Raw genomic sequence first — 16,649 nt, 5'->3', positions numbered from 1 at the left:
TTTGGTTAAATGATGGATGCTACAATGATCTACTGTGATAAACAGAGTTGTGTCAAACTCTCAGAGAATCCAGTTTTTCATGATAGGTCAAAGCACATAGATATCCGTTATCACCATCTTCGAGATTGTGTGGTCAAGAGGATCGTGTTGTTGCTGTATGTTTTGATCAAGGAACATGATGCAAATATCTTGGCTAAGGCATTGTCAAGATGCAAGTTTGAGTTCCACAGAGACAGGATTGGGGTTACTAATAATTCCTTTCTTGTTGAGAGGGAGTGTTGAAAATAGCAAAAAGAAATGCTAAAAACAACATTGCTATAAATAGTAGTTCAGCGAGCGTTGATCTTACAAATAATGGATGGAAAAATGGAAGTGCTAAAAATAGCATTCTATAAATAGCATTTAGGGATACCTTCCTATTTTAGTCAGTCCCTAAACTAAAATAGTGAAGTAAAATTTGGATTTGATCTTAGCAACAGTTTGTAAATTAATTAAATAATTCATCTTGAGTTAGTTAGTTAAGGAAAATCAAATTTGAAGTCTATGTGAGGACATGCAACGGTTTCTCCATTAATTGAGGAATTTATCCATCATTTAAAGAGACAAGAGTGAGTTGGAAATTGAGTTGTAATTAGTTGAATTAGTTAATTGAGTCAAGTCCAGTTAGATTGATTCAAACAGTTTGTTGAATTAATGTAAGTTCAGTTAGTTAATGCTTGCATGCATGTAACTACTGCACTTCAGATAACTGAGTATTCTCTCATAAATAGCTCATGCATGTCAGTTTATACAGAGAACCTGTAGATTAGTTGGAGGGGCGGTGTACTATTAGCTGCTAGAATATCCCATTGTGAATATTCCTTGCATGCAGAAGGAATTCTTTCCTTGAGGATTGCGTAGTTACTTCTTCAGGTTTAGTGAGTGCGATGAGGCCAATTCACACATGTGAAATCATTGGACCCAAAGAAAAAATATGCAAGGACATAGGAGGCTTGGAGGGCTTGAGGAGGACATATATAATGTCTATTTAGTATGTGTGTTGTATTGTTTGAGTGCAGAGAGAGTAGGATAGCTTGAGAGTTGATTCTTTTTGGAAATTGAATGAGATTTCCACTTGTATGATAATACAGAGTTGGAGTTTTAGGCTGAGGCTTTCCTCGAGATATTTCTTTTGTGTTATATGCGATTGATTTCTCATTCTCAATAATATATGTTCTCTTAATCTTGCTCAATTAAATTAAGCTTCCGCAAAGTGTTGTAGAAGTAGATCTTATATTTTGTTTTAATATTTTGAATAATTTGTTGATCTATAGTGGGAATTTCTACATGTTGCACCGATTACGTACCGGGGGGGTCACAGGGCGTTTGAGGGGTGCAAATAACCCCACTCTATGGGGTTCGGGGTAGCACCTGAGAAACTTTTGGTTTTGGACCCTATATTAGGTTCGGCGGACCTACCTATGGTTTTGTGCATGTTTTGCAAATGGTTTTGGACATGATGGTTTTCGGTCCATGGTTTTGAATGCGATGGTTTTCAGTCCATGGTATTGGATGCTTTGGCATGTATAAATATGTATTGTAATATTGAAAGGAATATAATGAAAAATCAAGCTGGTAGTCTCGGTTTCGGGATCCAAGGGAAAATCTCTGTGTATATGTGTTTTATGTGTTATGCTCCCGCATTGTTTATTTTCTGTGTTTTAGAATTCATATGCAAGTAATTTCTATACGAGGTTAAAACATACATTTGGTATCAGAGTTGTTCTGGCTTCAAGGGGATGCCTTTGCTGCTGAGGGGTTTCGCTCGGGCCTGTGGTAAACTCTGTTCAATGGGAGATCTGTGAGATCGATTCTGGTGGTGAAAGAAGATGGTGAGTAGTGGAAAGATGGATATCAAGAAATTTAGTGGTCAGAGTTTTGAATTATGGAAACTCAAGATGGAGAATTTTTTGGTGGATAAAGATTAGTGGATCACAATAGATCTAGGTACTAAACCAATGGGAGTGTCTGATGAAGAATGGAAAAAGTTGGATCGGAAGGCAAAGAGCACAATACAATTGTGTGTCTCAGATTGAGTAGTGTTGAATGTATCAGGCGAATCTATGAAGAAGGCTTTGTGGGACAAGTTAGGGACTTTATGCCAATCTAAGTCTCTGGTGAATAAACTGTTCCTACAGAAAAATTTATATAACCTGAGGATGAAAGATGGAGACTCAGTGACAGAGCATCTGAACGCATTTAATACTGTGGTAAGTCAGTTATCATCTGTTGATATTAAAATTTCAGATGAAGATAAGTGCATCAATTTGTTGTGTTCTCTACCATATTCATGGGATAGTCTAGCTATTGCAATAGGTAGCAATGCAACAACCTTGCAGTTTGATGAAATAGTCTCATCCTTGTTGACGGAAGAAATGAGACAGAAAAATATGGAGAGCCATAATGGTGATGCCTTGTTTGTATGAGGATGGTCCCAGAGCAGAAGAAAAAATAAGTCATCGTGTGGGAGGTCTAAATCTAGAGGGAGATCTAAATCTCCAGGAAAACCTATAAAGGTGTGTTGTGGCAAAAACACAACCCCCCTATTTTTTATTTGTTCACTTCAAATAATGAGTACCCTTTTTATAAATTTTTGGCTAAACGCCTTTTAGGAATTTTATTTAATTGATTATCCTATGCTTTTGTTAATTTTTCATTTTCTTTGGATTCTTGTTTTGATTGCTTTGTTAAAATCATTTTTTATAAGCTTCCCATTGACACTTGTTTCGCCTCATTTGGTCAGCTGGTTCATAAATGGCACTCCTTTGAAGTCTCATCATTTATCTAGCCTGGGTTAAAAATGTATAAAATGTACAATATTACATTTTGTAAATATATTAGCTCAATAATGAATTCATTTTAAATATTAATTCTTAGTGAATTTTTACTGACATTTTTCCATTTTTACTTAAGCAGCCAAACTATCAGGCATCGGGATTTAAGAAATTTACTCCAATTTCCAAATCAATTACTAATCTTAAAAAACCCATAATAACCAAGTGGCTGTAATTTATTTTTATTCTTTTTATTTATTTTACAAGTGGTTGTAGTTTATTTTTATTCTTTTTATTTATTTTCCAAGTGACTATAGTTCAGAAACTAAAATTCATAAAATAAAACCAAAATAAATTTGATATTTAATGTTAAATTTTAAATTAATTAATAATTAACTTATTTAAAATAAAATTTAATACATAAAATACGAATATAATAAAAAATATATAATAAAAATTTTCCGATCGCATCGGAGGCTTTGATCGCATTGGGAGTTTTCAAGTGACACATTTCTAAAAACCCCGATGATCTCAATCCTCCTGATCCCGATAAAGCATAAGGCAAAGGGGCATTAACCAAGTCTCTTTACGAGATTTATGTCATGTCTTAATTTCAAACTCATTCAAATGAGTTAATCGCATCAGAGGTTTCATGTATCGCAAGTTTAAACAAAACCCGATAGTCCTCATTCCCCCGATTTGCCGATTGCGAAAAGTCAAATGGCATGAGGGCATTAACTTAATTTTTGTTTTAAGTTTCAACTCACTCATACGATGAATATATGAATAATTAAAAGTAAGTGAAGTGAGGTAGGTTTGGATTAATTTAGTATTAGAAATAATATTTATTAATTTAACTAATAATTTTTAAATTAATTAATATATATAATATAATTAATTTAAATAAACTAAATTTAAAATATCATTTAGATTAATATTAATTAGTTAATGATTTGATTAATAAATAGTTTAATAATCAATTAATTTAATTCATAATTAATAATTAAATTAGGATTAATTATTAGATAATTAGAATTCTAATTTAGGATTAATTTTTAATTAAAATACTGATATTTTTAGCCTAACAACAAAAATTCCAGAATTGTACCAAAATTAACTCACCAACTTTGGAGGCTCATAGATTAAGATATATTTGATCAAATGAGACCCAAGACAGCTCATTGGAAAGATAAAATCAAGAAGAACATTTCTGGAGATGTTTCACTGACATACTTGGTCATTTATTAGGTCAAAAATCATGCAGAAGATCAAGCTCCGACTTTCTAAAAACAAAATAATTTTTTTTTGAGTTATTTTCTTCATTTTCATTTGCCCAAGCCTCTTCTAAATTGCAAATTCACTCATCAATAATATCCTTGGCCAATCAAACAATCCCAGGCATCAATAGAAAGCTTGAATTTTATTTTCAATTATTTTTTTAATTGTATTTGATTGGATTTATTTTCAATACCAGAAATGATATTTAGATTTTTATTGTTGCATTATAATATATTTTTATTTCTTCTTACAGGAAAACAGTAGAAGAGATATGGAGAAAAGGATCTCAATCAATGAGAATGCTCCAACAATTAAAAAATAGAATTTTGAGCAAATAAAATTGGATTTAACAGATTTCTCTTCAACAAACTTTTCTCTCAAGAATTCCTTTGAAAATAGTATAAATAAGATATTGCAAAATGTAATAGGGGGCTCCTCTCCTCTGTAATTTTAGACTTCTGAAAGTACTACTGTAATAGGAATTTAGAGTTGTAAGAGAGAGGAGAGAAAATCTCAAATCTGGGGATTATTGAGGATTTTTCTTTTGTATCTTGAATTATGTATGAGGGGCAGAGTTTCCACTATTGTGGCTCTAGTTTTGAAGGAAGAAGTTCAAGCAATGTAAAGGACAGTTGGAGACCGAGATCAGAGAAATGGATGCAATAAATTGGCATTTTTAATACTATTGTTTCAAATATCAGTTTCATTTTTATGGTAACAGGAATGTCTCATTTTATTCATGCTTGTGCACTATTTCCAATATGGGTAATTTGTCTCAATGTTGTTATTATGTATATGTGCTCTTATGAATTAATTTATGATTTCTGAGTAACTATTTACTCAGAAATTTGTCTTATTAAAACCGATTTATTGAATAGTAATGTGTTAACTATTTCCACATATTATCGTTTAATTATTGGATTTACTAATTTGATAATCAATATCATTTTTATGAACTACTTCCTGGAATGTTGTCGGTTTATTATTTCAGTTAAAGATCTCAATAGGATTTGTTTTGATATCCATAATATCAGTTAATTGAACTATTTCATCAACTTGATATTCATTATAAGCAAGACATGTTTAAATCCCAATATTTTGATTATCTTACTCTTAGTTGGTTTAGATCTATATCTGCCTAATTAAGATAGGATTTAGATTAGTTTCTTTTTGCTTGCATTATAGAATAAGATTGCATTTAGAGTAATTTTTAAATTTTTTTAAGTCCTCTACCCAAAGAGGCAAAATTTTAGCTGTGGTTTGGCTGAACCCAAATCAGCTTAAGGGTCATTCTCTTGTCTGATCAGCAAGAAGAAGTGATCTGATATCCCTGTCTATTGATAGTTAAAGATACATCATAAACCAATAGCAGTAAGGAGAAGGTAACTGGACCTAGTTAAACCACACCAAATGGAAAAGGAGTTGCTTTAAGGTCTGGACTGGGTGGTTATCCCCCATTGTTGTTGCAGCGATTTTCGAGGCTTCAACAATTTTGGCGCTAGAAGGAGGGCTTGAGAATTTTTGTTTATTGGAGTCTTTTCAATTTAACACTTTATTTAATCATGATGGATCCTCATAAACTTGTAATTTGGAGTTGTATCCATAGACATGCATCTTCCAATACTCAACCTGAAGTGGTAAGACTCTTGTCTCAGGTAAAGTTTAATGGTAAGGGAAATTCTTCTGCTTTTAATTATGTCTTTCAATTTATTCAAAATGTTTCAAATTATGATTTTCAAGGAATTGATGAAGGCATCTTATGCATAATTTTTACTCTCACATTTGCGGCAAAAGCTAGAAATTGGTGTACAACTCTTCTGGTTACCTCAATCCACACCTGAGATCAATTTGTTACAATTTTCATTGGTAAATTTGATGGCTATGATTATGAACAGGTATGTGATGAAATTGAATATCTACAAAGGTCTGAAAATAAGTCCGTTAGAGATTTTAATATTCGATTTCATTTGAATTGTTTAAGATTCAAAATCGAAGATAAACCTATGGAAGAAGAATCACTAGATTGGTTTGAATATATTTGTTATCTTCCTTCCATTTCCAATCCATATGAAATTAGTTCAAGTTTTGTACCATCCCCTTCTAACATAAATGAGAATCCCAATTTGGATGTGCAAATAAATTGTGATGAAGTGGTTTCACAAAGCTTGGAAAATATTTCTGATCAAATACAAAAAAACAATAGTAGCAATTTTGGAGAAAGAACTACCTTGAAATCTGAAAGCTACTTTGAGGTAAATTCAGAAAATCAGATTGGAAATCAGCAAATATAAGCAGCAATCAAAGTAAATAATAAAATGTAAATTGATGTACAAATTTCTGAATTTTTCTATGATGAGAAAATGCCAAAATCAGAGCAGCAAAGCAACCTTCTTCAGAAAAGCATGAATACATAAAGGAATGATTTTGAATCTGAAATTTATAGTGAGCATAATGCATAAGAATTCTCAACTAGAGACAGTTTTAAATGCATTGTTTCAGGTTCACATTTTTCCCTTTATCCTAATATTTTTAATAATGGTAATTTTTCCCCTCTTGGTATTAATGATATTTCAAAAATTAAAGAAGATGATTTAAATGACATACCCGTTAATTTTTATCAAGATAAAGAAACAATAAATGATCATTCTTTTTCCATTAATGAACATGAAATGCTTATTCCTTCTTGTTTGGATATATTGGATGAGATTGAAGGGAATTCCAAAGAATCCTGTAAAGTCATTTATGATCATTACTCTGACATCAAGGATGTTGATTTCTATTCTTCTCAAGAGAATCCTCATGATAAAATTCAAATAATATCTGAGAATGAGGAACGCTTCAATTTAGAAATTATCCCAACCAATCCTCATTTTGGAGCAGCAAATTATCTTCATGATTTCATTATTCGAGAAAACTTTCCAATTTATGATTCGTATCATGATCAAACTCTGATTCCTACTAATAATCATAATTCCTTTTTTAATTCACAAGTTGGAATTCAAAATGATTCGAATTCCATAATTCTGGTCAATCCTTGTGAAAAAGAAATTATTTCGAAGCAATCTCAATTGTGCTGTAATATTAGTTGTACAAATAGTGATTTCATTTTATTTTTGTTTCCTCACTTATTTTGTATAAAATCAGATTTATTTTCAGATTTTATTTTCAATTTTTTCACACTTTCCGCTGGCATATTGGGCACTTTATTATCAAACACTCAATTGATGAATTTCCTTATTGGGAAATTGAAGTTTCATATTTAACAATGAACATCAAGAGCTGTTAACATGTCAATGTCGATTGATGTTCATTTCTTATCAAAAGCTTTTATCTTCTCAAAGGCAATACCAACAAGAGAATGTATTTGTAGAAATCTGCCAGCAATCTAATTTAATTAATAATTTTCCATTTCATTTGAAAGATTTCCATCCATTTGTCATTAATTCATTTGAAAAATATTTGGAAAATTTTCCCTAAAACAAGATTGTTAATAATTTAACATTTGCATATAACACTAACAATTTTTTCCAGGTCTTTGAATTTAAAAGCTCATCTTCACAATCTGGCCTGTTATTTATTCCTTTGAACATTTCCCAATCCTTAATAGAAATCCATCCAGATTTCTATGATCCAATTGGTATTCAATTGAAAATGAAAATTTAAGAGAAAGAAATTTTAATTAAGTAGCTAACAATAACTTTACATTCTGATTTCATATTTAATTTTCTTATTTCAATAAGATTTCTATTTTTATTACCAACATTTGAACTGTACATACATGCAGGAATTAAAATGAGAGAATGGTTACACTGGAAATATGACTATACCTAGTCATTTTCATGTAAATGATTAGAGTAGGAGTAGAATTAATTTAGTTAGTTTGTTTTATGTAGTTAATTTATTTTCAACAATTTTGTCGATATAAATAAAACAAAGTAATCAACCCTTCTCATTCATGTTCAATGAAAACATTTTCTTCCTATCAGAAAGATTTATTTTTGTTTTCCTTTTTAAAAATTTCTTACAGTAATACCTCTACCCATGATACATCTCTTCCTATTTCGAATAATGTATTGACATAATATGCACCTGGCATACATTTAAATCTGTGTTGATATTTTTCTACAATTAGTGGCTTTATCCCTTTCTAATCTTAATTTGTTATTTGATGTTGCAATACACACCATATTTATTTACTAAAGGAACTATTAAATAGTCTCTATAACAATACATATTTTCTTAAAGTTAATTTGGAATGAGAAAAGGTAATAAATAACTGTTTCAATTCAAAAAGAAAGACTGTTTTCATATTTATTTCTAGTAAATTATATATTTTCTGAACATAAATAATTGATTTCCTTCAGCTTGATTGTCCACTCTAATTTCGAATAAATAATGAGACGATTTTGAGCAAAGTCAAAATTTTAATCAAAGGAAGGATTTGAAGATTTATGAGCTAAAATCTGCAGAAAATTTCCTTCCAGCTACGCATTTACAAGTTAATTATCATCTCTTATTAGTTTCTATTTTTCTTAGTTTATTTTTGGTTCGTATTTAGTTTTATTTGCAGGATTTTATTTTTTTTCAAAACATAAAGTCAGCAGTAAACCCATTTCAAATTTGCAACAAGTTCAAGGAAATTTTACTTTTGATTCATTAGAATTTAAGCATTTTTTAACTTTGCTTTTATTCACATAAAAATTTCAATTGAAATTTCAAGGAATATCATAAGACCATTCACATCATAATATTTCATCGGAAATAGTTCTTAGCATTTTTTTTGATAACAAATTATTCATAAAAGATCTTTGATGTATTATGTTACTGATATACCATATCGCATTTCGCATATTGGAGCTTTGCAATTGAAGTATACTTCCATTATCGTGAATCGCCGATCTCTGATAATCGACTTTACCGATATTGCGATAACCACATAATTCCAGACCCGATATGAAATTCAAATCAAATTCATAAAAAATATTGTGTCTATTTAATCACAATAATGGTAGGAGCACAACTTTAAAAGGGTCGATGTCTCGGATCTCATATGCTATTAAAATCCCATCATAAATTTATCGAGTCAACTCTTCATCGCATATTGGCATCGCAAAAACCATATTGCATTACATTGGGTACCCAAAGTTTGCCGATTGCCGATTCGCTACATCATCCATTGCATCGCCGATATTGGCATTTCCAACATGATTATTCTCTGATATTCTGAAATGCTGATATCACAATCGCTTCATCACATTTTTATTGCCATATCACTATTCCAAATTTGCAATGCGCAATGTGCAATGTGCAAAATACAAATTGTGAGATGTAGTGTGCGATTTTTGAATTGCAGCATGATTGTCCTCGATTCGTGGTATAACAGTTTTTCAATAGTGTGATCACTACATCTCATCACACATTTTCTTCGCATGATCTCGTATTTGCAATTTGCTATTTCAACTGCTAATGTAATAGCTTCCAATGCATGCCTTTGAGCCATTAACATTTAATTGATATATGGCATAGCAACAAAGGTGAAGTCTTGCAAATTAAACTCGAAGCATGGTGAAGAAACATGTTATGGGAATCATCAGATATGGAAATATGTTATTTTAAAAGCGAGCTTGGGTAACCACTATGGCAAAAAAACAATTGATGGCAAATTTGCAGCATACAAAAATCATTTCAATTTCTCATACATTTTAGTTTTAAATATCTAATTCCATAATTAAAAATGGGATTCAGGACCTCTCCTCTTCATATTTAAATTTTATTATCTTCGATTTGGTCTTGATTCTGTACAATTTATAAAATCATGGAATTTATATGAAACTAATAATATTTTGAGAAACATTCGTTATTGCAAATTCTCATTCTCATTTCTAATGCATTTTTTTAAATTTCAATTCCCTTGAGCACTAAGCATTCCATTTTTACATTTTACTGTTTGCTTTAGTGTAAATAAAATAAATAATGATTTTGGGTTATAGGATTTTGGTTAGTTTGATTTCTTCATGTTTTTAATGATAATTAAAATAAGAAGTCAACTAGTTTGGAGAAACTGATACATTTCAGGTAAGATCAGAAGCAATTATCCAATGGTAAGATTCATGTACCCATTTTCATTAATTTCCATTTTGTTGCTTTAGTTTCAGTTTTGTTTTTTTGATATATAAATCTGTTTTGTAGCTCTTCATAAAAACTTTCAATTATCTGCCGGATCATATTTTTGAAGTCCCATACTCTTCTCCTAGCTTTATTTCAATAAGCAACAATAATCTTCATCAAAACAGCTACACCAGGAAGTTTCTGAACCTTTATTTTTTTTCTTTAAGCATTCCTTTTATTAGAAAATGATCAAGATGATGCTTTGAAAGAAGAAGATTGATATGATACAGAAAGTTTTCATTGTGGATGAGTTTTATCGTCACTGCTAGCCAAAAAGCCTAAAACACTTACAACCCTGCAAGGTATGATTTTTCTAAATCTCAACATAAGAAGGAATGATTACATGCTTATTTTCTTTTTCTTCATATTGTTGAAGAGATTGGTATAAACATTCTTATTGGAGTTTATATTTTGAAACTTGTATTTTCCTTCATTCTTCAAATTTCTTCATCTTTATTTTTGTTTGTTGATTTCCTTTTCACTTTAGCATAAGAATTCTTTTCCTTTGATTTTCAGTTTTGATTTTGGTGACTTTGCCATGATTTATATGGAAGGCCTACTAGTTACATAATAATGGTCAGCATACATGGAGAAAAATTGTTAATAGTCACCCATTAGTTTTTTCTTAAATCTTTTAGTAAAGTTTGATGTTCTTATTATAAAGGTAGACATACTTAAAGAAGAGATTATCAATCAAGAGAAGTTGGAAAAGTATCATAAAATCTGAAAAATTTCTTTTTCCATCGAAATTGTAATCATTTAGAGATTTCAATATATTGTTAAAATCTTTCAAATTTTTATTATCAGTGAAGAAAATTTATTTATAACCAAGTAAAGACACTTTACAGCGAAGCACCTTTAACTTTGAAATTGTCATTCTTAACTCTTAAGGAGTCAATGATTCTCCTTGTCTTAGAAAGTCTTATTTTTCTAGAGTGTTATCCAAAAATATATTTTAAACTTAGAAGATAAGAGGTCTCATCATGAGCCTGCTTACCACGATCATAGGGGAAAAATATATTGACATTACCAACACTGCTAAACAAACCAGGGTAATGGCTTATGATTACTAACAATTATAAGACAAGGGTCTCATTACGAGCCAGCTTGTTCAGTCTAATAATAACCAGTGAATGGCATTGTCAACTATCTGGCTACCAAACCAGGACAATGGCTTTTAAGAATAATAAAAAATTAAAATTCAAAGAAAATAAACATATATAGATGGATTTATATCTAGATCAACAATTCTTAAACAGATGAGATTCTAAACCAATTATGATTAAAGGTAACTCTGTCGAGACTATAGATGTTTGCTGGCAGCGGTGGCTCTATCTGTGACAAATGAGTATATTTCAAAAGTTAAGCTGTAAAGTGACCACTAATTTATCTCTACAACTAATTAAGGAGTGATATAAAGTTTTGAAACATTTTAATTTATGAGGATTTTTAAGAAAATTACAGATTAGATGATTCTTGCTTTTATTCAAACTAATGAACCTAGTCAAACATTCCAAAAATAATTTTCCCTTCTTTAATTATTTTTACTTTAATTTTAAGAAAATCTCATTCATATCAAACAGAGATAACTGGTTCTTCTCTCGCGTGTCGCCATTGTTGTGGTAAAAACACAACCGCTCCATTTTTTATTTGTTCACTTCAAATAATGGGGACCCTTTTTATATATTTTTGGCTAAACGCCTTTTAGGAATTTTATTTAATTGATTATCCTATGCTTTTCTTAATTTTTCATTTTCTTTGGATTCTTGTTTTGATTGCTTTGTTAAAATCAATTTTTATAAGCTTCTCATTGACGCTTGTTTTGCCTCATTTGATCAACTAGTTCATAAATGACACTCCTTTGAAGTCTCATCATTTATCTAGCCTGGGTTAAAAATGCATAAAATGTACAATATTACATTTTGTAAATAAATTAGCTCAATAATGAATTCATTTTAAATATTAACCCTTAGTGAATTTTTATTTATATTTTTCCATTTTTACTTAAGCAGCCAAATTATTAAGCATTGGGATTTAAGAAATTTACTCCAATTTCCAAATCAATTACTAATCCTAAAAAACCCATAATATCCAAGTGGTTTTAGTTTATTTTTTATTCTTTTTATTTATTTTCCAAGTGGCTGTAGTTTATTTTTATTATTTTTATTAATTTTCCAAGTGACTATAGTTTAGAAACTAAAATTCATAATATAAAACCAAAATAAAGTTGATATTTAATGTTAAATTTTGTATTAATTAAATTAATTTATAATTAATTTAATTAAAATAAAATTTAATACATAAAATATGAATATAATAAAAAATATATTATAAAATTTTTCCGATCACATCAGAAGCTTTGATCACATCCGGAGTTTTCAAGTGACACATTTCTAAAAACCTCGATGATCTAAATCCTCTTGATCCCGATAAAGCATAAGGCAAAGGGGCATTAACCAAGTCTCGTTACGAGGTTTATGTCATGTTTTAATTCAAACTCATTCGTATGAGTTAATTGCATCGGAGGTTTCATGTATCGCAAGTTTAAACAAAACCTGATAGTCCTCATTCCCCCGATTTGCCAATTGCGAAAAGTCAAATGGCATGAGGGAGTTAACTTAATTTTTGTTTTAAGTTTCAACTCACTCATTCAAAGAGTGAATGAATAATTAAAAGTAAGTGAAGCGAGGTAGGTTTGGGTTAATTTAATATTAGAAATAATATTTATTAATTTAAATAATAATTTTTAAATTAATTAATATATATAATATAATTAATTTAAATAAATTAAATTTAAAATATTATTTAGATTAATATTAATTAGTTATTGGTTTGATTAATAAATAGTTTAATAATCAATTAATTTAGTTCATAATTAATAATTAAATTAGGATTAATTATTAGATAATTAGAATTCTAATTTAGGATTACTGTTAAATAAAAAAACTGATATTTTTTAGCCCAGCAACAGAAATTTCAGAATTGTGCCAAAATTAACTCACCAACTTTGGACGTTTATAGATTAAGTTATATTTAATCAAATAAGACCCAGGACAGCTCATTGGAAAGATAAATCAGGAAGAACATTTCTGAAGAGGTTTCACTAATAGATTTAGTCATTTATTGGGTCCAAAATCATGCAGAAGATCAAGTTCTGAATTTCTAAAAACAAAATAATTTTTTTGTTTTAGAGTTATTTTCTTCATTTTCATTTGCCCAAGCCTCTTCTAAATTGCGAATTCGCTCATCAATAATATCCTTGGCCAATTAAACCATCAGGCATCAATAGAAAGCTTGCATTTTATTTTCAATTATTTACTTAATTGTATTTGAGTAGATTTATTTTTAATACCAGAAATGATATTTAGATTTTTATTGTTGCATTATAATTTATTTTGATCTCTTCTTGTAGGAAAACAGTAGAAGAGATATGGAGAAAAGGATCTCAATCAATGAGAATGCTCCAACAATTAAAGATTGGAATTTTGAGCAAATAAAATCGGATTTAGCAGATTTCTCTTCAATAAACGTTTCTCTCAAAAATTCCTTTGCAAATAGTATAAATAAGAGATTGCGGAATGTAATAGGGGGCTCCTCTCCTCTGCAATTTTAGACTTCTGAAAGCATTACTGTAATACGAATTTAAAGTTGTAAGAAAGAGGAGAGAAAATCTCAGATATGGGGATTATTGAGGATTTTTCCTTTGTATCTTGAATTATGTATGAGCGGCAGAGTGTGCACTATTGTGGCTCTAGTTTTGAAGGCAGAAGTTCAAGCAATGTAAAGGACTGTTGGAGATCGAGATCAGAGAAATGGATGCAATAAATTGATATTTTTAATATTATTGTTTCAAATATCAGTTTCATTTTTATGGTAACAGGAATGTCTCATTTTATTCATGCTTGTGCACTATTGTCAATATGGGTAGTTTGTCTCAATGTTGTTATTATGTATCGCTGCTCTTATGAATTAATTTATGAGTTTTGAGTAACTATTTATTCATAAATTTGTCTTGTTAAAACTGATTTATTGAATGGTAATGTGTTGTGAACTATTTCCACATATTATCGTTTAATTATTGGATTTACTGATTTAATAATCAATATAATTTTTGTGAACTACTTCCTGGAATGTTGTCCGTTTATTATTTCAATTAAAGGTCTCAATATAAGAAAGACATGTTTAAATCCAAATATTTTAATTATTTTGCTCTTAGTTGGGTTAGATCTATATCTACCTAATTAAGATAGGATTTAGATTAGTTTCTTTTTGCTTGCATTATAGAATAATCTTGCATTTAGAGTAATTTCTACATTGTTTTAAGTCCTCTACTCAAAGAGGCAAAATTTTAGTTGTGGCTTGGCTGAACCCAAATCAGCTTAAGGGTCATTTTCTTCCCTGATTAGCAAGAAGAAGTGATCTGATATCCCTGTCTATTGATAGTTAAAGATACATTATAAACCAATAGAAACAGGGAGAAGGTAACTGGACCTAGTTAAACTAATCAGAGCCACCACACCAAACGGAAAAGGAACTACTTTAAGATCAGGACTGGGTGGTTATCCCCCATTGTTGTTGCAGTGATTTTCGAAGATTCAAAAACGTGGTGTGTTGGAAATCCAGAAAGGAAGGCCACTACAAAAGGGACTGTAAATCTAAAGCTCCTGATAAAGGAAAGGGATGTGATAATGCTTCTTCTACAGAGGCGAAAACCACTTCAGATGAAGGTGGGCATGTGTACTTGGCTTCTTCAAGTACACATGTAGATCATGAGGCATGGTTGATTGACTCAGGTGCATCCTTTCACGTGACTCCCCATAAAGAGTGGTTCTGCGAGTATGAGAAATATGATGGTGGTGATGTCTTCTTAGGGGATGATAGGAAGGCTAGAATCATTGGTCGTGGGAAAGTAAAGTCGAAGTTTCAAGGTGGAATGGTTAAAACACTTCCAGGTGTTTTGCATATTCTTGCATTAGCTAAAAACCTGATTTCTGTAAGAAAGTTGGATGATGAGGTGTAAAAGTAGTGTTCAAGAAGCATACATGCAAGATGATTTGGTGGGCACTGGTATTGATGCGGGGAGTTCAAATTGGAACTCTGTGCAAGCTACAAGGTAGCACTATTGTTGATGGGTGCAATGGTTCAGTGTTTCCTGAAAATGGAGTAGAAAATATAGTGGTCTCTCGAGAGAAGACCATGCTGTGACATCAAAGGCTTGGACATATTGGAGAGAACTGCCTTCGAATAATTCATGGTAAAGTTATGGTAGAAGGTATGAATAATAGCTCTCTAGATTTTGATTTCTGTGAAAATTTTGTATATGGGAAGCAGAATCGGGTGAGTTTCCCCTTTGGTGGTAAGAGGGTGAAACAGATATTAGAGCTTGAGCACAGTGATGTGTTTGGACCTATGAAGGTTCCATCACTGGGTAAGTCTGTGTACTATGTATCCTTTATAGATGACTTTTCAAGGAATACATGGATATATTTCCTTAATAAGAAATCTAAAGTCTTTGACATGTTTAAAGAATTTAAGGCTCTGATGGAAAACCATATAGAGAAGAAGATAAAGGTGCTGAGGACAGATAATGGTGGAAAGTTTTGTAGTAAGGAATTTGAATAATTCTGTAAGAAATGTGGTATAGCATGGTAGAAGATTACTCCATACGCACCTGAGAAAAATGGAGTTGTAGAAAGAATGAGCAAGACGTTTACGGAAAGGGCAAGAAGCATGCTCAGTGGTGTCAGGTTAGGACAGGAAATTTCGGAAGAGGTGGTGTAGACAACATGTTACGTGGTCAACAGATCACCTTCATCAGCGTTGGAGGATAAGACTCCACAAGAGGTATGGACTGGTAAGAAACCCTCTCTTTCACATTTGAGGGTATTTGGATGTGATGCATATGTACATGTTCCAAAGGAGAAACAAACCAAGTTGGATAGTAAATCTGAAAAGTGCATCTTTATTGGGTATAAGGATGGTTTAAAGGGTTATAAGCTTTGGAACCCAGTAAAAAGGAAGGTTGTTATAGCTGATTTGTGGTGTTCAGAGAGGTAAAATATGTTATTAAACATGAAGTCCAACTGAAGGAACCTGAGAAGATAGAGTTTGAGATAAAGGAGGAAGAATCAAATTCTATAGCAGAGGAGGAATTAGAAGATGAAGAGCCACAAACTCCAGGTGTGAGAAGATCAGTTCGAGAAAGAAGGTAGCCAGAAAGGTATAGTCCATTTTATTTTTGTTCAAATTTTTCTTTATCTATTACTGATGATGATCCCAAAACTGTGAAGGAAGCAGTAGATTCAAAGGATGGAAAACTCTGGAAAGAGGCCATGGTTGATGAAATGGCATCTTTGCACAAAATGAGGCTTTGAATCTGGTGGAGTTGCC

The sequence above is a fragment of the Pinus tabuliformis genome, chromosome 1_2, assembly GCF_031772625.1.
Source record: "Pinus tabuliformis cultivar Carrire ecotype Pingquan chromosome 1_2, CPIR1, whole genome shotgun sequence".
NCBI classification, from domain to species: domain Eukaryota; kingdom Viridiplantae; phylum Streptophyta; class Pinopsida; order Pinales; family Pinaceae; genus Pinus; species Pinus tabuliformis.
Note: the sequence above shows the minus strand (reverse complement) of the source record.